The sequence below is a fragment of the Tachysurus vachellii genome, chromosome 3 (genome assembly GCF_030014155.1).
Source record: "Tachysurus vachellii isolate PV-2020 chromosome 3, HZAU_Pvac_v1, whole genome shotgun sequence".
Classification (NCBI taxonomy): Eukaryota; Metazoa; Chordata; class Actinopteri; order Siluriformes; family Bagridae; genus Tachysurus; species Tachysurus vachellii.
The window spans coordinates 13814964-13841211 of NC_083462.1; the positions used below are offsets into that span (position 1 = coordinate 13814964).

A 26248-nucleotide genomic window follows, 5' to 3' on the forward strand; every position below is an offset into this window, starting at 1 on the left:
GTTTTGATTTTTATTCATTTTTAGATTTTTATTGTATTTACAACTCACCTGTATGTGGACACCTTTTAAAAATAAATGCATATAATCATTTTTTTGTTGCAAATAAAACTCTCAGAGTTTTAAATACTGTAAATACCATAAATACTGTAGATTTAACTTTGTTTAATATATACATTTAGTTAAATTATCAAACATCTGTATTACTTGCCAGTGACTTGCTTGACTCAAGATACGACTTGACTTGAATTGCTTGACATAAAGCAGTGACTTGACTTGACTTGACTTGACTTGAAGGTTAAGACTTGTGACTTACTTGTGACTTGCACATGTGTGACTTACTCCCACCTCTGGTCACAAGTGCATTAAGTTGACACCTATCAAGGGGAGAGTGGTACTGTAGCTCTCTGAAAGAAAGCACATCCACGGTGATATAAGCTAGCTTTCAGCAACACTATTCACTGTAACAACTCTTAAAATTCTTGTTTTAACTATGAAAAGCAAATGCAGGCGTCAACTCTGCTAACGAGACGTCGGCTGACGAGTGTTTGTGTCTAATGAACCGACGTCAGCTCGGTTTTTAACCACTTGCGAGGGAAAATTATTTCTCGTAATGCTTTACAGAAAATGTACAGGACTTTTATTATCTTTAAACCAAAAAGTGAGGGAATATTCTTAATAAATAAACAACTTACCTTAGTCATATCATGATTATCCTTGGTAATGCTGCAATAACTTTAAGCTGGACTCCGCTGACCGGTGCAGATTCTGGGGGTTTGTACTGTGGGTGAAAATAAAAGACGAGTTTAAAAATAATCATTACAGTGTTTTAGTACTTCACCTAGAGCTCAAGCTCTAATCTTGACTTATTTTAACTAACGCACCTTTAAGTGTCTTTGCAGTTTTGTGCATTAACAAAACAAACTATGCATTTTAACACCAGAAATAATCCCTCAGATGCTCTGGAACCCCATGCACGAAGCACATACTTGGGTTGTTTCTTGATAAAACACAGAATCTGTACCACAACCTTTACGTTGAAATTATCATAGGCTATTTTAATAGCGTATACTTATCATATGAGACATATATATGTAGTTGCCGGTCCGTGATCCCAAATTTGGAGGCGCTTGATTGCCTAGATTTCCCTTCACTGGAGCTAGGAAGCTAGAATGTGTTCCAGCATGACAACGCCCCTGTGCACAAAGCAAGCTCCATGAAGACAAGAGAGGAGTTCTTCCTGCCCCTCCTCTTGTGGATAAATCTACACAAATCCTCTGTGTGCATTCACTGCCTTCATTACATTACTTGTGATCAGTCATGATGTCTAAATATTATACTGACTGCAAATCTGTTCATGACTGAGCAGCATTTTACAATTTCTATATTCGTTTTCAAGAAACCCAAATTATCCAGTGACTGGATATATCATAACTGAGTAAGTGGATTAATATTACACTGAGTTTAGTACTGAGCATATGCACCAAATGATTAAAAAAAAAATCAGGATTTCAGGATTATTGTAGCACTAGCACAGTAAAAGGAAGTACACAGCATGCAGACTTTACCGCCAAGATTTATTGTAATGTAAATGAACTGGATATGAGTCTTTTAAATTAATGAACCTACTTTTAACACTGGAAGGAAATTGAAGGGTGCTTGATATTTATGCACAAAAGAAATGCGTGATACACTAACGACCACACACACACAGACACACAGACACACACACACACACCTTATATTCTCTCTCTCTCTCTCTCTCTCTCTCTCTCTCTCACACACACACACACACACACACAAACACACACAAACAGATTTTTATGCATTTCTGCACACTGAGCTGTGAATGATGACCTCCAAGTAAGCTGAACAGGGTGTACACACATTGCACCACTCTATGATTACATTGTGATTATGTGAGAAATTTCTCCTTATAAGCTGCTAACCCACAATAGTACACTACTACTTATGGCATACAAATGTCCTAAACTGTACTCTAAAACCTACACATTACTCCACTCAACATTCAGTATGACTGCTAGTGTCTGGACATCACCTTATATCTCTGGCATGGCAATGGGTCTGGATGGTTGAGAGCATCACTTCGCACCTCTCTCTCTCTCTTTCTCTCTCTCTCTCTGTCTCTCTTTCTCTGTCTCAATCTCTCTCTCATCTCACTCTCTCTGTCTCACTCTTTCTCTCTCTCTCCGTCTCTCTTTCTCTCTGTCTCGCTCTCTGTCTCACGTTCTCTCTCTCTCTCTCTCTCTCTCTCTCTCTCTCTCTCTCTCTTTCTCTCTCTCTCTCAACTCTTACAGATTATTTATTCAATTAACCCCAAGAGGAAATTAAGGATGTGAGGATGCAACAAATTGTGGGTATATTATTATACGTTGTAATTTTATTTTGGGTGCATTTTATACGTTGCATCTTTTGAGCTGAGGTCGACTGCAGCCACTTCCGCGTTGAGAAGCTGCCACAAGTTTAGCATTCAACACGTGTCGCGAGCGCGAGTGATGGAGAGAGCGGATGAGAGAGAGAGGTTGCTAGGTGACGGGGCGTATATACTGAATTTTAACAAAATAACTGGAGAGAGAGAGCAGAGAGAGAGAGAGAGAGAGAGAGAGAGAGAGAGAGAGAGACAGCAACATGTAGGCAGGCTGAGTAAAGAAAGGTCGAGACGGTATATGTAGCCTACGATATTGAACGTACACTTGAACGGGGAGCAGGAGGGAGGTGGTGAAAATGGACGGCAGTGGAGCGAAGGCGCAACGGACCGGGATCCGCGCTAAGGACACTGTCTCTAGATCCTAACACAGTGAGTGGCTTTCTTTATGTTAGCTTTATTTCTCATGATAACTCTTATTATTTATTGTTGCCATGCTTTGCATCCCTGAGTGATTTTGGCTCAGTGCTCCCGGCTTTGCCCTTCAGCACAGGCGTAGCGATGCGTGTGTATGTGCGTGTTTGTGCTACAGACGTTTCCAATGACCCTTCTGTCATTGATGCGCGCGGACTGTCTGTGCAGACTAGTACAGGACTATGTCTCTCACCTGACTACACACGCACACATGCTTCAGCCGTCCTGGCTCACACACACACACACACACACACACACACACACACACACACACACACAGAGCTCCTCTGTCCCCTAGCGCGCGCACACACTCACGCACACACACTCACACACGCAAACACACACACGCAAACACACACACACACACACACACACACAGCTCCTCTGTCCCCTGGCACGAGCGCACGCGCACACACACACACACACACACACACACAGACAGAGCTTCTCTGTCCCCTGGCGCACGCACACACACACACACACACACACACACACACACACACAGCCTGCTTGGATAACTAATAACTTTACCTCAGTGCGGTTAATGCACTTATTATTTTGTAACAGGTTTAAGAATGAGCGACGCTGCATCCTTCAGTCAGCTCCTTCATAACGCAGACGTATAACATTGGGGGTGGGGAGTGGGGGGCTTCAGTGATCATCGTGTCGTGTGTAGCAGCCACAATGCGTCAGTACCAATTTGTATGTCACACCACAGGTGTCGTTCTATTTTGACATAGTATTTAGGATGGTAGTATAAAGCCTTGTCACGTACATTGAGTTCCCACCATCCCACCATTTACCCCTAAACTACCCCTCCCTTACCCCAACCCCAAGGCAACCGCTTCTCCTTAAGCACAGAGGAACACACTATGACACAATTACTCCCAATCTAGATTAATCTTGGATTACATACAGTACATACATGTCTAAATTAAGCCATACGTTCAGGGGTTAATGTTTATCATGGATCTTGTGATTATGTGAACGTCTTTTCCTTAGGCAATTTTTAGTGGACGGTCTTGACCTGAAGAATGCAACACTTTACAGGCTACATTGATTTGCTTTTTAAATGAAGCTCATGCATAATTTATAGGCATAATATTCATGTTATGGACCGAAGTAAATACAAGAATCAGGGCTACTTAATATACCAAATATGCTTGGTGTGTTATTTATGTCTGCCATTTCATAACTGGTTCTCGATACCAAATCATTCCTTAAGGTTGGATTTACATGAGGTGACTAGATTGCTGACAGAATTCATCAACCCTTTCAACCCCCACCAAGTTGTAGCAGTACACTCAGAGACTGCCTGCTGGAGAAATTCATTAGGAGCATGACAGCTCAAGACAAGCCCCTGCAGGACAGGCGGTTCTGCGAGAGCCTCATGAAGGCTTGTCTGACGTACGGCAGGAAGAAGGAAAGATAGAAGGAAGGATTGGTAGATGAGTGGTGAAGGGGCAGCGTGGACATGATCATGATCCCAGAATACTGTCACCTCAAGATCCAGCTGTCAGGTATCACCCAAATACATACTCACTCACCTCAGTGAATCATCTCTGAGGTAGAATCGTGTCGGAGGGGTAGCGGTGGCGGTTGTGGTGGTGGTGGTGTCGAGTAAATGAAATATTATCTTATGGTTAATGAATAACGACGCTTAACCGCATACGACTTTTGATTTGTAACAAATTCCGGCTATCAGAATTATAACGCAGAAGCCGTTCACAGGCTCCGAGGTCGTAGAATGCATGCTGTAACGTAACCAAGGACACAGCCTGTCGTGTTTTTTTTCTCCTTTTTCAAGTATTGGAGCCTTGTCAGATCCCAGCTGCTGCCTATGTTCACAGCAAAAAAAAAAACACAAATTGACCAATCATTTTGCTTGACATGGAGCTGCAATTTTCTGATTCTTAACAGAAGTAAAAAGATCTTTTTAGCAGTGCACGCCCACAAGTGGTCAGTAGCAGTCGCTACACAGCCACAAGAGGGAAACTACAAGTGACACGAGTGACTCGTCAGTTGCTAGTGTGACTGTAGAGAGATATAACTGCCAAGCTTAATCCCTTGAGCTCAACAAAGTGGCTAAATGCTGAGATTGTTATCAAGCTGCTCGAGTCTTTAGTTCACTCTGATTTGGCATTTAAAATTCATAAACAGATTTTTTTTTCACTGACCAGTCGCAATTACGGTTCCTCTCTGAAATGTTTCTTATTCTAGTCTATTATAAATATCTGCAAATCATGTGATAGACGATACGAGTTTGTGTGTTTGAGTTTCATGTGCTGCTTTGGCATCGGATCATTTCTCCATAGCTTTCAGTAGAGTTTGTTAAATGATCGTTCTGAAAAATAGAGACGTTTACATAATCCTGTATCATTCAGCTACTGTTGCACTGTTTGCTTCACGTTATCAGAAAACTCCTGCAGTTGTTAATTACATTCGAGACTTCTATTTTACCAGACTGCATGCTTCCTATGTGCAATTTTTATTGATTTATTTATTTATTTTTTACAGATGTTGTAGAACATACCATTATAAGTACCTCATCTTGTTTTAAAGATCATTTTTCTTTATGATGATTCGTACAAAAACAATCATTAGACAACCTAAAAATGCTTAGTCTATTATATGAATATAAAACATTCACTTCCTTCTATAAAAAGTGGTTCCTACAGTAGAATTAGTGACATCAGCAGAGCACATGGCAAACAGTACTTTTCCTGGAAAGGGACTTGTAGAAAGGGACAGAAGTTTTACCAGAAGACAGAAGCGTACAAATCAGTGCTGTTCTGGGATCTGGAATATTTCCACTAAAAGATTTGACCATATTTTGTCTTGTCTTGTCTTTCTTTCCAAATTGTATTGAATATAAGCGATGGTCTTCTCGCTATAGACTCATGCCTACAGCCAAATCACAGCCCTGTGGATTTTCAGCATGTATACCATTTTACTCATGTGATTTTATTTCAATATAATGTAGCAACACTGCATCAAGCAGCAACCCGAATACAGCAGCAAGACCTGATCAACCAACCGAGTTACGACAGCAAACACTTAGCAACCGCTTGGAATATCATAGCAACACCATAGCAACCAGCCTGGTTAGCGTAGCAACACTCAAGCAATCACCTAGCAACACTGAATAGTATCACCAGCTAGCTAGCAGATAGTTGGGATAGCATAGCAGCCACCTGAAAACACCCTAGCAACCTAGCTGTAGTATCATAGCAAACTACAGGGCGAATACCCTAGCAACAACATGCGTTATTTTAGCGACCGCTTAGCAACATTTTCAACTTTTGGACCGTCGGAAATGTTTTACCATTTAAATGTTTAAACATTTTCAACATTTCACTGTTTGTACATTGTAAACTTTTTACCTACTATAAACATTGTTTTTCTATTATTTTATTATAATAATAATGTGGCCATTAGCGAAAAGTTGCTTTGCTATCTGATTGAGAAGCGCACTGAAATAAAGTGTGCAAATAACACATTTGTAGATTGCACGAACGAATCGATGTGAGAAATGTTAAAAAGGAAATCCACATATACAGTTCCACATATTAACGAGTGAAGAACAACAATATTTGTGCATGTCATTGGAATTATTTGTCTATCCCATTCAATATTTGTGAGTTGTTTGTGCATCTTGCCATCTTTCTGTGAAACTCGTGTTATTTATTTATAAGTTCAGCGGCAAAATTAAAATCATTTCTGGTCAATAGCACTTGAAAGGCACTAGAATAAATTGTAAGACCGCATGTTTTTAACAGGATATCAAAAGGAGAACAAACTGATTCGGAGTTAGCAGAACGTTTTCTTCAAACAAACACAATTATACACCTGAAGTGCTGCGAAATTGTAAAAATGTTGACATTACCGCTCTACCAGCTGCTGCCCACTGAGACACGCTGATGATCAGAATTTTTTTTCAGTTGGAAAGGATTTGAGCATGCGGTTAGAACAGTGGCAGTAATTTCATCATACAACTGCAAGCAGCTTCTACCTCTCGGTGTGCTGATTTAACCACGTATTTGTAATGAACGTGTAATGGATTTTTAAATAATTATAATTATGAATATTTGATACTGCTAGAAAAATAGAAAAATGGAAATCAGAAGGAATTATGTATGAGAGTGGCTCTTATAAACCTGCTCTTCTATTCATACATTGTTTGTAAATAGCATGCTATTGTAATATTTTACTAGCTAGTTTGTGCTGATTGTAAGAATAATGTTGTGGTGTATTTATAGGTCCCCAGCAATAGTTCAAATGACCTACAAATTTTTTCTACCCCATCTATCTCACCCTAAATCTGACCCTGCTTATGTTATACACTAAAAAAAGCTTAACCTGGACCTTTGAGCTACGATTGATTTAAAGAAATGTTTTGCAAGATAATACATGATCCCTGGGTTGCAGGTGTAATGGTGGCTCAGGAGGTTAAGGCTCTGGGTTGTTGATTGGAGGATGAGGGTTCAAGCCCCAGCCCTGTCAAGCTGACACTGTTGGGCCCTTGATCAAGGCCCTTAACCCTTTCTGCTCCAGTGTTGCTGTATCATGTCTGACCTCCAGTTGGGATATACAAAAAAAGAATTTCACTGTGCTGTAATGTATATGTGGTGAAATAGAGGCTTTAAAAGCATAAATCCACATTTATGAGCAATATAAACTATAATAAGGTGATTCAGGAAATTTTCAGTGACACAGGCCTTTAAGAGACAAGTGGCACTGACTCATTGTTAGGTATGTGTAGTGCACAGATGTCACCATGAACATCGTCTTCTATTTGCTGTCTCCTAAGATTCTAATGAGTGATACATTCAGATCCAGCTTAGTAAAGAAGTAGGGCTCATGTACTTGCTTAAGGGCCCAACAAGGAGCAAGCGGGACAGTCAATATATGGTCATCTTTATGAAGGAGAAGCCAGTTGTGACTGAAGACTCAGCCATCAGTGATGTAAGCTAGCATTGCTGTTGTTTTTACCAAGACACTGCTTTGTGAAAGTACGGCACCTGGTGGATCTATGGGAGCTGGTAATGAGTAAGACTTGACCTGTGCTGACAAGTGTGTATGCCAAAGCTAACGCAACAGCTGAATTTATTATTACTTTTCTTTCTTTTTTTTTTTTTTTAAATAACCCTGCCAACACCAATACTCTTTGGTGAAAATTTTTAGTTTGCATGCACCAAAGGATTTTTTAGCCATCTTTCGTCAAGCTTTATTATTTAACTCTCGGCTTATTTGGGACATAATCTGAGGTGACACTAGAGTTTATTTTTTGTTGGATATGTTTGGGATGATAGACTTGCTTGCAGGGAAATTGTGTGATTCTTGAGTGATGGGCGTGATGACAAAGCAGTTTCCACTTTTAGAGATGGATATTCTAAGCTTTGGATATTGATTAAGTTGAATATATATTGTTTGTCATGTGCTGCTTTATTAGAGCTAAGAAGAGCTAAAATAATAATATGGACTGATTGATTCTGAAGATCTGTCCAGTTTTGTGTTTAGGAGTGTGTTATAAAACTCCCTCAGTACTAATTGCTGAATTAAAAATTGAAAATTTGTGTTTCGCTAGGTAAAGAATTATGTGCTAGCAACTTTCAGGATTGTTTATTGATCCATTTATGATGACTTATCAGCTTACTTGAGTGTAATCTACAAGAACATCCTGAAATATCTGGCTGATAAGTGTCTCATCTTCACTCTGAGAACCTAAAAGCCTGTTTGTTAGCTACTTATCCTTATGAAAATGTTCAAGCGCCTGTATACATAAGCCAAGCTTTTCTAACATTAATTGTAAAATGCTGCACAAATAGCCTTTTTGAAGTAGTGCACATTTTGATAATCAAAACTATCACTTCAAGACATCTACATTCGAATACCATAGGACTTCACCCACTTGAGAAGGTGTGCAGTGAAAGTGCCTTGATCTTTGTTGCAGGATTTGATTCTTCACATTCTGTGAATAAGGCACAGCTACAGAAATGCAAAGTGTGTGTGTGTGTGTTTGTGTGTACAGTTTTATTTTCACTTTAAGGTAAAGTCTACAGGGGCAAGATCTTATTGAACCTTTTAAGGTGGTTTATTTAGACTTAGGCATTGCACTAGACATTGGATCTTGACTGTGTGGATTTGTGTTCATTCAGCTACAAGAGCATCAGTGGGATCAGACAGTGAGGAGGTCTGGGGTTCAGTCTGTGTTCCAGTACATCACAAAGGTGTTCGGTGGTGTTGAGTCAGAGTCAGGGCTCAGTGCAGGACACTCGAGTTCTTCACTCCAACCTTCACACACCATGTCTTCATGGATCTCTGTGCTTTGTGTACAGTGTAACAAAGGATTGGGCCTCTTAGATCCGGTGAAGAGAAATTGCAATGTTACAGCAACTGTGTGCTTCAACACAGTTCTTTGGGAAAGAACCACATACAGGTGTGATAGTCAGATTTCCACATACTTTTGTCTATATAGCACATTCATAGACGACTAGTGGCCATTAATTTAGCCAAATATACACCTAAATATTTGTTTGTGCTTATAATATTTGCTCATAGTGTATAATTTTATTATACTTGAAACATAATAAGATCTTTGAAAATGTATTGTGGTGCCTCAGAAGTAACAAAAGAAAAAAAAATAGAGAAAGAAGGTTGCTAGTATCTGAAGAGTATCTTGATTTCAACATCATACAGTAATATCACAGTGTTTGCTTACTCGGTCTCATTCGATAGAAAGCTAGGTCACAAAGGTCTACAGGGTATCTGGGTGAGATCATGAGCTCTAGGAATGGAATCAATTGATGAACTGTACAAGTTTATAATACAAGGGTTATCCAAGCACCCAAGCAGCTACCCATGGGGCAGCTCATCCAGTCTGCTTTTCCAGATGGACCTTATTCTGGCATGTTTGGGAGGGAAGTTGGAAGTCCAATCTTGGAGCCTGTTGAGACTTTCTGAAAGGTGAGGCAGTTACAATGCCCTATCACTGTTTTTTCTAAAGGCACCTAGGTCTATCACAAAGGCAATACTTTGTATTAATGACAGCCTTCAGGACAATGAAGAAAGTTCCTTTGTACTTAAAAATAGTTACCCCAATGATACAGGGGCTGGAATTACATGTTTGCTATCTATTGTGCCTAGACAGTTTGGGAAGAACCATGTCTGCTCAATGTCAGTGGCAATCTCATCCTCTCCTCTTTATTAGTAGCTGGCATGTATTTCCCAAACAAGCGTGCCCAGACTGGCAAAATGGCAACACTGGGTACAATTTCAGCCACTATAGATACTCTAACCCTGTAGCTTAACGCGGTAATAGAGTCCCGAGGACATACAATATAAATTAAAAAGCAATACAAAACATTTAATAATGTACACTGTAAACGGACTACATTGAACAACAGAAGTTCATGATCACAGAGCAAAAATACTTACTCGTGTTTCATGAAAGTATTCAGACTCTATGTTCATTATATGTGCTGTGTTTATATGTCACAATTCAGAAGCATCAGCTGCTGACACAAAGATAGACCACAACCCTACAAAATCACTACTCACTGTAAAGAATCATACATAAGCACTTCAGAACAAAACATGTTTCTTCAATTAAAAAGGAGGATGAATCTTGGAGAGTCTGCCATCACTTCCAGCTACATCCCTGAAGGAGGGATCAGAATGTAATTCCTATTGTTTCGTTAACTTACATCAGACAGATGCCCAAACTTTAATCTGAAGGGATAGAATTGTCTCCTTGTGAGATGTCTGCTTGTGAGATTTGTGGTGTAATCTTCTTTAAGAGTACCACCAACTCGTTTTTTGTCCAATCGAAAATAGCCACGAAATTGGTTATCATGGCTTAGTAACTCTCAGAGGAGACTGAAATTGAAGTAGGTTTGTTGAGACAATAGATTTTCATGCACCCATGTTCCTGCCCTCTGGGTTTTAACTTGTCTTGACCACCCCCAAATCAGACTTACAGTATGTACATGCTGGAAGTAGAAGCATGTGGGACAAGCTAGCTCTATGACTGACCTGTGACTTCAAACATGTTTTGATAAAGAACATTTATATCTAGTTTTATAACAATTTATTACATTTATTTTAATGCAGCTGATGGTTAAAGGCCATGATCTGCAGTGGCAACTAGTAGGACCTGGGATTCAAACTCAGAACCTTCCAATTGGTAGCCCAACATCTTAACCACTAGGCTACCACATCCCAGTTCCCAAATGGTGCCACATGGCTGTGGCACCATTTGGGAACTGGGATGTGGTAGCCTAGTGGTTAAAATGCTTTCGTTTCCTAACTTTGTAGTGGGTAAAGTGCAAAATGCGGTCACAAAGGTGATCAGGGCAAAATAAAATTCTGTGAGACAACATGAGTACAAAGCCTCTCTCAGAGGAACCCAATAAGGAACCTGTACTTTGGGATAAATCTAAATAGTGGGATTTTGATCAGTACAGTAAAGTCAAGTGTATTACATGAGTGATAATATTCTCAACTCTCAACATCTCAACATATTTTAATGCAGCAAAAGATCTTGTGCTGTGCAAACCAGTGGTGTTCATATAGATAGACAGTGCAGATTAGATACAACCGAGGCTTATGAGGCTGTACTGTATATGTGTATGGTAGAGTGTAAGTAAAAGAGAGACTCAGGCATAAGGGCACATTCAACAAACCTAACTGTACATAAGGGAGAGTTGACACGTTTAATCAGTACAGTGTATGTAAAAAAAAATCCTGATTCTCTAACACAATGGTGTTCCTGCATCAGCAGTTGCTACATGGCAAGATGCTTTATAACTTTAGAGCACAGGATCCCAAACATGGCCTTGGGGTACTTAATGTATTCTCCTATACATGTTTTTATTTTCTTGCTCTAATACACTTCAGCTCAAGAAGGACTGTTGTCTAGCTCATACAACATATTATATTAATTAAAAAATCTGAATAAAAATAAAAAAATGAATATGGAAATTGGATAGCTTTAACTGCTAGTTTTGAGATGTTGCAATTACATAACAACATGATTATACACCACACATTTTGAATACATAATTAGAAATAATCCATATTTAGCAGGAGCTAGACATAATAGATCTTTGGTATTCAGTAAAGCAATCTGGAAGAAGTTCAGAACACCATGTTTAATACTATACATAATAACAGAATTGTGCTTGGAAATTCCAGAGGATCGTTAGTTTCTGAAATATTCAGACCAAGCTACTGGCACCAACGTTAATGCCACAAAGTCACTCATACGACCATCAGATTTTTCCTCTTTGTGATGTTTGATGTAAACATTAACTGAAGCTTTATATCTGTGATTTTATTTCTGCAGCTGATGCATTATTGTCTGATTGGATATTTTTAAAAAAAAAAAAATATATATATATATATATATATACATGTGTGCTGCGATGGGTTGGCACTCCGTCCAGGGTGTATCCTGCCTTGATGCCCGATGACGCCTGAGATAGGCACAGGCTCCCCGTGACCTGAGGTAGTTCGGATAAGCGGTAGAAGATGAATGAATGAATGAATGAATGATATACATGTGTGTGTATATATATATATATATATATATATATATATATATATATATATATATATATATATATATATGTGTATGAATAAGAACTGTTTAGGGGTTTAAGATAAGCTTCACCTGACCCTGTGAACAGATTTTCTGGTATGGTTATGTATTTATTTTCATATCTGGCTTGTATTAGGCAAAATCCCACATGGTTCTATTGTTCTTCAAGGGTTTTAAAGGATCTCAAAGGATCAATCACACTCTTGTGAGCACACAGGCTCCATCTATGTGCCAGTTGTATGCAGCCAAATGGAAATTTTTCATAGTGTGGTATGAAACACTGGACATAAAAACCGTGCACCATGAGTAGTGTCTATTTTTTTTTTTACAGAGTTTGCTTGAGGCTTTTCTGTAGGTTAACCAGCAAAAACATTTATAGTTTAAAGGGAATGTCCCTTATGGTCATGTTACGGCTAAGTAGTTTTTATACCTTGCCATATTCCAAGTATTTTGCGCTCACTATTAAGTGGCTCTTGTGTTTAAAGCTATCAAGTTAACCAAGTAGGTAATGATTGCTCAAGCATACTTGGAATCATGTTGTCTACCTCTACCATATTTTAGTTCAATGCTCCTTTATAGCAGTCCACATGCTCAGTTGTGAGGTTCAGTGATTCTCACCCTCAATAGAGAGCATCAGAATGTTAATTGATGCTTAACCTTAAAACCTTTGAAACCTTAAAAGTGAATTGAATTTAAATAGAACTGAACCAAAGGAAATTTGGACAGATTTTAAGAAACAAGTAAACAAACAGTAGTTGAATCTTTTGTGAAGATTTTAAGAATGTTATAAACAGGAAACTGAAAGGATCCTATTTGTGATCATGCTGGATACTTGTGGTTCGTTAACTTCACATGCTCTGTTTTGATCCTTGGATCCTGCCTTATCCAGTTGTACTGACACGCTGAGACATTGAGCAGTTATATGGTGATTGTATACGTTCATATTTAGCTATAAAATATTGTACTATTGTCAACTGTATTCTGTCCCTGGCACCTTCTCACAGAGGGATCAGTGTTGGATCTGAATTACATGGAGCCCTGGCGGTTATCCGGGAAAGCAACCAGTGTCCTGGCACCGTGACAGATTAATAATGTATTTGATGAACACATAAAAGCTGTGTGGCTCACTTAGAACTGTAAGTAATACGCAATACATGTTCTGCATATTGAGCTTAGTAGGGTACTGTGGGGTTAATAATCAGATTCACAGATTTTAAATACATAACACTAGGCAGGAACTCTGCCAACCCCTTCACTGCAGTAATCACAGCACGAGTGACTGTCCATAAAAGTCCCCGTTTACAACTAGCAACCTGTAAAGCTCTGTACAGATAGGACTTAAGAGACACAGACTACAGGAGGAGATCCCACACCTGACTCTTGGATAGTGCATCATATATAAGGTGACTAGCTACGTTGACAAATAGCGCCACAAGCTTAAGATCTCCCAGCATATAAGGCTCTCGTTCTAGGGTCTAGGTTTAAGGATCATTACTTGAACTTCCTTGACATGTCTGTCCTCTGTACCAGGGAGCCAAACCAATAGTGAAGAAAGCATGGCTAGGGCTATCAAAACTCTCTGTATGTCTGTGGGGTCCTCTTAGATTCCCAAGGAGTGTTCACTACTACTGAGAGAAACAGCAGGACCCTGGGTCATGATGGTTCTTTAGGGAGCCTCAGGGGGTCATGATGGTTCTTTAGGGAGCCTCAGGGGGTCATGATGGTTCTTTAGGGAGCTTCAGGGAACCAGTTAAATTCCAGAATGCTGTAGGATGGGCAACCCCTGCGTTTATTTTGTGCTGACTCAGTTGTTAAGTTGCTAACAGTGAGGCTACTCTTGGTAAGTCCAGGCACATAGCATTCTTTTAACTTTTGCCTGCAGGGAGTTGGAGCTTATAAAACGAAATAAGAATACGTCTCTGTCTAGAAGCTAGACCACTCACAGTGGCTTACCATGGCTTTCGGATGTCGGGGCAACAGGTTGGCTAGCATCACAGGATCCCCAGATCACCCATCCATAGGTTAGCTCTGAGTTGTTTAGCCAATACAAACTAATCTGGAAACTGTATCCTGTTGTCATTCTTTTAAAAAGACCTATGTGTAAATGGAAACCTACAGAGTCATATATAACGCTAAATACAGTAGATTAAAGTGTTGGCTGCATGCCAGCATTGTCACTGGTTTGATTATCAGTTAAGGTCTGTGCTAGTTGGTAAATTTTGTTTGTCAGATAACTCTGGACGTACGAAAATGAATTCTGTTAAGGTTACTCATTTCAATCAAGTAGAACCATTGTCTGCATTTTAATTAAGTAAATTCAACATGCTTTTTTTCAGTGTAGATGATGTTTGGTTGGAGCCTGTTGCCAGATTTGGAGGACATGGTACTCCAATTGTTAAGCTAATGTGTACAGCTCAAGAAGATAAAAAATGTGGTCAGCAAAGTAATTCAGAATGTCACCCTGATGGACTATAAGCTCTAATTAGTGAATGTAACTGTGGATGTCTTTTGTGTGGCTAAATCAGTTATGTTAATGAAAAAATCTGTTTAATTTCTAGTGGACAAGGTAGACTGTAATCTAATATTTATAGCTCTACTTTCAGATCAAAGGTGCTGGCTGTGCAAATGACACAACCTGGTTTTGTGTTATTTAAATTGCTACAAGAAACCTTCTGAGATTTTTATATCAATTCTCACTAGAGTAAAAACACGAGTGATGCCGCAAAGCAACTCTGACCGATGCTTCAAGGTAGCAGGCAGATGATTATTACTACTTTTTTTTTGACTGCTGCCTGACGTCAGTTGCATTTTTTCCACTGTTAAGATCGCTATGTAAATATACTGATTTGATTAAAGTAGGTCTGTCATATAAGACTTTGAGCTGTATATCTAGAAATAATTTATACACCTGTGTAATGTTAGTTAATCGTAGTTACCTCTGACTGCTCAAGGCATATAGTATGAGTCACATTATTCTTAGAAAACCCATCGATGCAATGTATAACACTCTGAATCTTGGTATACTATAGTGCTACTATAGTGTCTGGTGTTCATATACACCACAACACTTTCAACTCGATTCTCAGCAGGTGTTTCACTGAATGGGGCAAAAATCTTTGAACATGCTGTCTGAAGAGCAATACTGCACCAGTTGATGAGCCTTTAGCTTTGACTTGGTTGTTTCAATCCATTTGCCCTGCTGTGAGGGCTCTAAAGCTGGAGTTGTCTCGCTAACGCATCTCAGTCATCCTCTGCTAAATCAATACTTCTCTCACTACATTTTATGGCATTTGGCAGACGCCCTTTTTCAGGGCAACTTACATTCTATACAACTCAGGGTCCTGCTCAGGGGCCCAGCATTGGTAGCTTGGTGGACCTGGGATTCAGACTCACAACCTTTAAATCAGTGGCCCAACACTTTAACCATTAAGCTCCCACATCCCCCTCACTATGACTAGTGCTCTCTAACGGGCTCTCCATTAAAAAGACTCAAGGATATTATATATAAAGACAATTTCAATACTAAGAGAAAAACAGAAGATAAAAGAATCCATTTTCAAATGGATTTGAAAATATATCTTACATATTGCTGGGAAAAAAAATTGTCAGCTCCGAAGTGTTCCATTATTATGTTATCATCCATTATGTTTGCTGTTGTTTGTATTTCACCAGACTCTGAAGTTCCACCTAGCATTTTTATGTTGGAGGCGTTTCTGGCTTACTCATAAGTCTTTCTTAAGAGAAGTGCACAGATTAAATTTAATAAGCTTGACTGAATATATATATATATATATATATATATATATATATATATATATATATATTTATTTATTTATTTATTTTTTTTATTTTTCACCACTGTTCACACCCTACCTCTGGTCTTGGCAGATAGATTCCCATGATGCTCTTGAAACGAACACACATTTGTAGGATCTTTATGGACAAACAGTGGATTCGGACTTTGATCCAGCTGTTTGTCAGAGTTGCATATCAGCACTTCTGCAGCATTGGTCTCAGTGCGACAGGAAGTCAATGGCTCAATGAAGCCGCAGTCCCTCTCATTAGTGCACCTTTGACTGCACACACAACTCGTATACGCAGTCAGTATATCAGCATGCGTCCTATTTTTCCAGATTCAGAACTTATTTAGAACATTGATTTTTTTTAGAAATGGTACAGTGCTAGAAAAAGCACTTTCTTTTTAATTCAAATTCTGTGTTTGTATCAGACACAGAGGGATAAACTGCCCCATTTATCTACTTCTGTGTGATTTTTCAAGCAGTTAAATGTGCACATAGGAACACATGACGATCAGCAGGAGCCGCAGATGATGCAAGGAATGACGTATATGGCATATGATACTTAAATCCTCTCTCTCATCTGGTAATGGATATTTTTGTGGCCCTGCGCTAGGCTGGCTAACAGCCAGCATCAGTCATCACTCCCGAGTCCAGTATTCCTTTCTTCTCCCTCTGAAGAATTATTGCACTCCCGCACCAATATCACAGCTCGTGTTCCCTCTATCTCCTCGAGATTCTTCTATCCCTTTCTCATATACATCATTCGTAGCCCTACCTGTTTTACTGCTTTCCTTAATCCTATAGCACCGTTTATTATTTTTACTGTTATTACTCTTTTAATGAAACCTTTGAACGAGGTTGAACCTTTATTTTGCCATCTAACACTGAGGATTTGAATCCTGCTGTAAATTCTTTTGGCATTCATTATAAACCCTAAACCCAAGTGTAAACTAACATTTAAATTTCCTCAAATAGACTTTGATGATGTCAGCACTTGGACCAGATTCATTCCTGGGTCTTATCTGCAATGCACAATAAATTGTTAAGTGTGTCGCAGGTTTGTATCAATATGAAGATTCCTCAATGAGATTGATAAAACCTAATCATGGGAAATTATTTCTCATATGCTTTTCTTTCTTCTGTGCTGCTGTGTTGCTACACGTCTACATTATCCGATTGAAATCAATTCAGTTTATTTGTATAGCGCTTTGAACAACTGACATTGTCTTAAAGCAGCTTTACAGATGTATAGAAACAAATTAAAATTCATAAAGCATGTATTAAGTTACTTTATATCTCTAACATCTATCCCTAATTATCAAGACTGAGGCGACGGTGGCGGTGAGATGATATGAGGAAGAAACGTTGAGAGGAACCAGACTCAGAAGTGAACCTCATCCTCAAAGATTATAGACTCAGGTTTATAGCAGTAGAGTTCAGACTGTCCTTGGAAATGGCAATATATAATCATATTACCTGAAAACTGGCAAAAAAGTAAACCATTTGACCTGATTGTTAAATAGGGGTGAAATGGGATGGCATACGGTGAGGTTGGCTTGTCCACCATATGAACATCTGTTATGATGTTTATATGGTACTTGAGGTAAAGTTACCTCCAGAATTAGAGTCACTCACTGTTACTGTTACATCACACTGTAAATATGATCGAAGCTTTAACTGGCGTAAATATAATGCAATATTTAATGAAACTATGTGTGTTAACCATCTTAACCTAGTGTGCCTTTCATTTTAGAGTTAGAATACATTGCAGAGAAATGACCATAACATTACACTCTGGGAATTAAACAGCCACTGCAGCTCTGTAAACCTTGTGCCTGCTTCATTTCATTTCATTTCATTTCATTACTTTCTATATCTGAATAGTGTGCTTTTCAGGTAAAATAAAAAAAAAGGGGTCAGGTTTATATTTAGTGTATAATTTATCACTGCACATATTACTGTCACATTAACTACGCCCCTAGATATCAAGGTATTCTTACGAAATAGATTCAAAGCCAAGTTTTTATTCTTTATTTATTACTAAACTTTGTCGATATGGACAGTTTCATCAGTTGTGGTGTATCCTGCATTTGTTGTTTATGGATGTATTAATTTATACATGCACTTTTGTGCATCGCTCTGGCTAAGGGCATCTGCCAAGTGTAAATTCCCCCATTGGAACTTTGTAAAAATGTGAAAAATTGTAGTAACTAGTAACTGAGAGGTTGTGCATTATTACATTTTTTCCTTGATGGAATTTTCTCATGAACCGGACAGAAGAACATGTTCTATAGCAGCAGAAGTGAAGTATCTCAGCATCACCGATGATCGCGCTCGCTTTTACTTTGATTAGAGACTCAAACTGAAACAGCTCTCTGTCTGTCACCGATTGACATCTTCACACCACATAAGTGTCCGACACTTAAGAAGGAGGCTGTCAGGTCTGCAACTTTATCGTCTAATGTGCACGTACGCCAGAAACATTCGCAATTCGCATAAAACTGCTTTTATTACGTCGAGATCAGGAGAAATGTAACTCGTGATCACGATAAAACAAGAAAGAAAAAATACAATAATTTCTTAGGACTCTTAGGACTTCTGTAAATAACAGTTGATTGATTGAGAGAGTTTTAAAAAGCTTTAGTCTTTGTAATTTAGTGTACAATAGTTTACTTTTAAACTCTTGTATAGAGCCTGCATGTATAGAGTCTCTGTAGTTCTGTCAGCTAAATGTGACTAAAGAATTTGAATTATTTTTAGATAATGTTTACTTTCATTATAGCCTATATACTGTACAATAACAAGCTTCTTTATCCATCTATCTATCTATCTATCTATCTATCTATCTATCTATCTATCTATCTATCTATCTATCTATCTATCTATCTATCTATCTATCTCTAACATTAAAAACAGCTCTAAACATTGATGGTTAAAGTCATTTCCCAGTTGTTCTGGCACTTTGGAGACCCAATACTACAGAATAGTGCAAATTCAAATTCAAATATATATAAACTGTTGTAGAAAGGACATTATTTACATTTACATTATTTCCTGTCCAGTGTCACCCAAATGAGGATGAGGTTCACTTCTGAGTCTGCTTCCTCTCAAGGTTTCTTCCTCATATCATCTCAGGGAGTTTTTCCTCGTCACCGTCACCTCAGGCTTGATCATTAGGGATAAATGTTAGAGACAAATAGTTACATTATTGTCTATTACAATTTTAAGTCTGCTAACATACACTGATTTTTAAAGTTAAATAGATATAAATGTACAGCAGAGAACATTTATATTTTTTAGCGACATTTACATTTATATAAATAGATAAATGAATGAATGAATTAAATCATTAGTTCATTTAGAAAAATCAAGTTTATAAATGTATGTGAATCCCTGTGTGAGTGCTTCTCATTTGTCGGATGTTGCATCAGCGTCTACATTCCCCTGTAATATCCTGAATTGTAATTCTGCCTTTTTTCTTCCCCTCTGATTATGTAAGTGCGCTAATCATCACTGCAGGATTGTTAGTATTTCACTCACTGTTATATTTGTCATGTTGGGATTCAGACAGAAGTTGATGAAATGAAACGGTTCATTTCCTCTGCAGTTTTCACGAAACTAGAATAAAAAAGATGTAATTTAACATTCCCTTAATGGCGTAAGCTGAAATGGTCTTCTATAATGACTTTTAAAGATAAGTGCTGCAGATTCCCTAAAGTGCATACATACGCTATCAAAAATAAATACGATGACAGAAATCTTTTCTAGGTTAGTCACCTCGTCAAGGCCCGTTAATGGCTTTAGATCGACTTGAACATCTGTCTTGTGTGCTTTTCCTTGTAAATACAGTTCATGTTTGTGCTGATCGTACATTGTATGATTATCGTCTAAAAATACCCCGATCGAGTGTGTGAGCTCCATCTGCATGTTGAAGTGGCCCCGGAGTCTCTGGCTGCTCGTCTTTTCCCAGCAGCATCACTTGATAAAGATCTGTATCTGATTCAGGTTATAGCTGAAGCAAATGAAAGGGCTGTTAAAACACCTTTGTTTATTTTAGACGAGAAGCGTCTTCCTTAACGGTCCTTAGAACATTTTCTTTTTTGGTTTCTGTCCATTTTGATGTCAAGGCTCCTTATTTCTAATTATTTACTTCATTCGCTCTCGTTACTGCGTCTGTGCCTCTGTACGTTATCCTTCTGTGAGTCACGTTCGGTTCTATCTATACACGGACGTCTTGACGAGCCGAAATTCTGACCGAACGTTGACTCGTCCTCTCCTTTCAATGCATTCTTTTAAATCTGTGATTGCTGTGATAGTAAAGTCACAGCAGCACCTGTTTATGATGTCGTGGTGGTTGCTGTTCTGTCCCCAAAACGTGCTTTGGGACCTACAGCAGATATCTTAGATTCACCATTCCTAAAATTTCTTCCTCTGCATTGCCTCATTTCAGTATTCAGCCCTTATCGACTTGCACTCATCATTTCTCCTTAGGGGAAATCTTGAAAAATCTTAAGGGCTCTTGCGCTACTCTATTCGCTCAAGCAGAGGCGAGGAATCAAGTCAATATAGATGTAGATTTTAGGAGCAGAACGTCCCCAGTTCTATAAAGGCTTAAGTGTAATCCTGAGCACCGAGTCAAATAAGCTGACTAGCACCCTAGTAAGCAGATAGGTTTCACAGTAACTAAAAAACTTGCAGGATTTCATTCATCCCTTTAATTTCTATTTCTATTTTCATTGGGGATATAACTCTCTATGCCATTAAAAAATGTATCAAGCAAATGACTTAACGCATTTTTTTTTTGCTTGAAATCTGCTCTTTGTTGTCACTTGCGTGATGTAGGTGTTAAACATTTCCTAGACGAGAGGGACAGTCGACAAGGGGATGCTGAGTGTTGAGTGTGTTGAAGCTCCCACTTTGCAGAGAGGAAATATTAGCTGGACCGACACTTCAGGGTGCGCACACACTTCTCCCGACGCCTGTCTTTGTGATATTGCTGACAGCCACTGAACATTCATCCATCCTCAAACAGTCTCTACTCGAGGTGTCCATCGTCGTTTCAGGAAGTCTACATACGGGTGGAGCTACATACGGCCACCAACTGGTGGCATCTATAGATGAGATGGCTTTATCTTCCCCCAACAAGTTCTAGATGACACGCAGTGTGAGCTTTATATCGTTGACCTTTCGATAAAGTGACTCTTTTCATGATTGTTCTTAGCACTTTCAGCACTTTCATATTTAAGCTCAGCATGTGTCTGGCTTAACTCTGTGCTTTGGACTGTCCACCTAGTAGCCCGTTTTTCACATGATCAAATATGCACTGACCTTGTCAAGGCATGGCTTCTCAGGCATCACACTTTAAACACCTTGGGTGCCAAGGCTAGCTCAGAGAAATGAAGAAAAATGAGCAAGAAACAAAGGATAGTGAGATATAATTAGTGTCTTGGATCCATGTCGAGCGTGAAAGAGGGCAAGCGTGACATACTCACAGACTTGCTCACATGGGGCCATGGTTATGGTCACACGATGACAAATTTGTGATTTGTACTTGGCTTGGAAACATCTTCATCAGTATGAAAACCTCCCTGCTGGTCCAGAACAATGAATCTGTTGGTTCCAAAGACTCTTCTCATAGACTCTTTTCTTTCTGTAGATTTCCAGAAGTGATTTATATATCTAGGTGTTTCTTCAGGTTCGGTCGGATCTTGAACACCTTAAGCATGAATCGCAATCAAAGCATATGCGTAAAGAAATGTCCCTGTCGCGGAATAAATCAAAACCGAACACTCGGAAAGAACCGAATAAAGACGTCGACTCCTAAAGTGACTGACTGTAACTGATTCTGGTGACACGCATCGATGGACCACATGGCAATCTGTTCTCAGAAGCTAATGATGTTTTTTTTTTAAAGAAACCAGTTTTTGATAAAAAAAAATTATTATTAAGTGACACAAACAAGAACTTGCACATCCTGGCACACTGAACACTCCAGGCTTTATCTTTAGAGGAAGGAACAATGAGACCTGAATATAATCTTTAACCGCAGAAAAAATGAATATAACAAAGAAAAAAAATAATAATAAAAATAAAATAAAAAATAATGTACATTGAACAAACAAACAAACAAACAAACAAACAAACAAATAAATAAATAAATAGTTAAGTCTTCTATAGATTAATGATTTAAAAAATAAGGATAAAGAAAGTTACAATTTGAAAAGATTTTGATTGGTGGCTGTAGAACTCTGTATCACAGCAATCTTCAAACCAAAGACTTCCTTGTACCCGTGAGCACATTATCTTCGTGGAGCGGATGCATTTGTCCGAAGATCTAAGCTCCATGGCGGGTTTTGTTTGATTTTTGTTTGTTTGATATTGTTTTATATATTTCCAGTCCTACTTTATATTTACACACACGACAAAACAGTGTGTTTTCATAAGACTGAACAAACATATGTGTAAAACTGAATTGCTTGGGGAAGAAAATACTCCGACACCACAAATGACCAAATAATTAGTTTATTTAATAATTTATTACAGAATAAATTACCAATTATTAGAACTTTGTTGAATAGCTGCTCTGGGCAATTACAGCAACGAGAAGGCTGTTATTAGTTTATTAGGAAGTTATTAGTTTTTTTGCAGTTTTGTGATTCAACTTTGCTCCATTTTCGATTTTCCATGGTTACAAGCGTATCTGTGATGGACTTGCAATAACAGAATGCTTCAGAAATAATGCCTAATAAAATATTTATCTTGAATCCTCGGGGTGGTTGTCTTGTTGAAATGTTCCTGTTCCCTCCAGATTCAGTTTCTTGGCCACTGGGATTTAATTCTTCTCTAATAAGTCCTGGTCCATCTGTCCATTCATGTTTCCTTTCCCCATTACTGTGTGCAGAGAAGCAGCAACATCTCGTAATGTTCTCACTTCTGTTCTTCCTGTGAGTGAGGTGACTACGGTCTGCTTGCTATCATGTACACAATCCTTCTTTCTCTAAACCGGACAAGCTGAATTACTGCCAAGGATTTTTTATTTTTTGTTAATTGTTTCCTGTGCAAATTTTTTGTTGGAACGTAGATGATTGTGGTGCACTTTCTTGTGTATTGTGTTTTTTTTTTGTTTTGTTTTTGTTTTTGCTGCTTTCAGGTTGTCTTGCTGACTTCTGGCTTTTCTCTCATACCTTATTTATCATTCCTCTGAAACTATGTTGTGAAATCTTGTGTGGTGCATCAGCCCATGAATAATTACTTCATGAACTTTGCACCTCTACATTATTGAACCTCTTGTACAGACAGAGATGATTAAAGTCTTTGCTATGGTTCTGTACCTTTTTTCACTTGGTTTATTATTGTTGTCCTTAAGCTTCTTTATCTTCGCTATGATTGCTATTTGTTTTATGAAACTTTTCAATCTATGAGTCTTCTATAAGGACTGAATTTCAAGCCAAGCCAAGTCAAGTCAAGTCAAGTCAAGTCAAAAAGCTTTTTATTGTCATTCAGCCATATATATCTGATGAAAAACAATGTTTCTCCAGGCCCATGATGCTACAGAAAAACAACTCAGAACTGATGACCTAAAGTAAGTTAGTCCTAGCCACATAAAGTGAGACAAAATACTACAGGACAGATACACACATTAGTGCTGACCAGTGTGTGTACTGTATATTACAAAGAGGGTTCCAGTAAACATATATACACTTAAATTATAGCAGCAGTTGGATGTCGTATTGAAATGTGGTGTTGAAAGCAGCAACTGAGTGAATGTGCAAGACTGCGTGTGCAAAAACAGCATATAAACCCTTTAATATGGATGGTGCTGTAGACATGGGTGTACATGAGTTTGGTACAGTTCAGTTCATTTCCTGCTCCATTTACAACCAGGACTTATTTTTATCTTCCTTTTGCATTGTATTTGTGATATACAGTAGTGTCTGAATAGCTTTAAGTTTTTTAATCTTTATTTATGAGCAAAGTCAATAGACATTACAGTGTGGATATATAATAAAGCAAAAAGTGTGACTAATTAATTCCCCTCACTCTATATTCTAGTGTTTATAACACCGGTATTAAAACATACAAGCAACTCTAAAATCATTCAAGTGCACATGAGTTAAACGGCATATGCTATAATTTGTAAGAAAATCAAACTTCTTTTATCATTGGAGGAAAATGAACAGAGGAGAAATTGCTATGAAAAGTGCTTTGCTCTTAGAAAAGCTGAGCGCTTTAATCCGGTGTGGTGCTACAGTTTTACTGTCTGCCATAAACTTTCCTTTAGTTCTAGATGCAAGATTCTGGGGTAGCCTAGTGGTTAAGGTGTTGGGCTACCAATCAGAAGGTTGTGAGTTTGATTCCTGTGTCCGCCAAGCTGCCACTGCTGGGCCCCTGAGCAAGGCCCTTAACCCTCAGTTGTATAAACAAATGAGATAAAATTGTAAGTCACTCTGGATAATGGTGCCTGATAAATGATTAGAGTGAGGAAATTATTTTTTGGGGGCGAATTCATATGAAATTTGGACACATGCAATAGGGGTAGTGGTGGCTCAAGTGGTTATGGCTCTGGATTGTTGATCGGAGGCTTGTGGTTCAAGCCCCTGCACTGTTGAAGCCAAGTTGCCTCTGTTAGGCCCTTGAGCAAGGCCCTCAACCACTCTCAAGTTGGGATATGAGAAGAAAGAATTTTGCTGTAATGTATATGTGACAAAGTAAAGGCTGTATACGTATCACAGAATTTGCTTCGGTCAGTGTTGTAACAATATATGAGCTCATAATGAGGTATGAAGCGACAGAATTGGAGTGATGATGAGCAGGTGCTACTTGAATGCACCATAATTCATCTGCTGGTGGATGATACCGAGGCTTGAATCAACAGCACTTAACATTGAAAAAGTGGAAATAGGGCTAATAGTTTGGGGTGTGTGTGTTTATAGAGTCATTCTGTATAAGTGGTCATCTCTGAGGAACAACAGCCCACTGTGGACTTGTAATCTGAACAAGTGACCATCTGTTCAGCCCTTTCATTCTTCCCTGGCTCAACCTACACCGTCCCTCAGAAACATACCCTCAAAAATTCTGCACTGTAGCATGCCAGAGATTGTTGTAGTAAATGTTGATTTGTTCACTCTGGGTTCTTCATATGATCAGAGGAAAACAGTGTTTAGGTCAGTATTGTCATAATGATCAAAGGTTTTATAGTTTAAAACAACTAATTTTCTTTAAAGTGGTGTATGCTGGCAGGAATCTGATGGCAAACAGAACTTCTGTAGGAACTACGAAGAGCCGAATGCACTCCGGATTCAGCAAATACTGAGTTTTAAATGTTACCATATTGAGAGAAGAGCTGCAAAAATTTCCATTAAAAAAACCAAACTCATTTTAGAATTTATGGGGAAAATATTAATCGAAAGATCAACACTGTTGTTGTTTCACACTGAATTTCCACAACTGTCAGTCAGCATCTAGATTGTGCTGCTCATAAATTCTTCATTTTTTCTCTCCACGGCATTCAAGTTATTTTATTTCATTATTTTAATTCTAATCGTGACATAAATCAAGAATCCAATCAAAAACCCTGAAGTAACGTCTGACATTTGTATATAAACAGTTTAATTATAGAATGTTCAAACAATTATTCTGCAAAATATTTCATAAAAAAATGAGTTACATAGCTAATTGAAATATACACCAGAATGGCTAGCAGTAGCATGAAGCTCTAGAGACTGTAGTGAGTAAAATTTCTAGATCCTTGCAGTTTCTGAAATCACTCAAACCAGCACAACATTCAAGCCATGGTTAAAGTGACTTGAATCACACATTTTCTTCATTGTCACGTTTGGTGTGAAGCTCTTGACCTGCATTTAGATGATTTTTTTTTCAGCTAAGCCGCTGCCACATGGTTAGCTATCTACACAAACGAACACGTGTACAAGTGTTCTTAATAAAGTGGAACAAATATAAATAAAAAATGTGCTCATTATTTAGATCATT

The 26248-nt window shown here is 38.4% G+C and overlaps 1 protein-coding gene across 1 annotated transcript in view; it reads left to right on the forward strand.

Moving 5' to 3' along the window:
- Window positions 1-2773: 2773 nt before the first annotated feature.
- grin2da (glutamate receptor, ionotropic, N-methyl D-aspartate 2D, a) overlaps window positions 2774-26248 on the forward strand; it is a 102121-nt gene continuing 78646 nt past the window's right edge. Inside the window, exon 1 of the mRNA XM_060864902.1 lies at window positions 2774-2815. The gene's annotated coding sequence lies outside the window, so the exon portion shown is untranslated. The remainder of the gene's footprint in view (window positions 2816-26248) is intronic.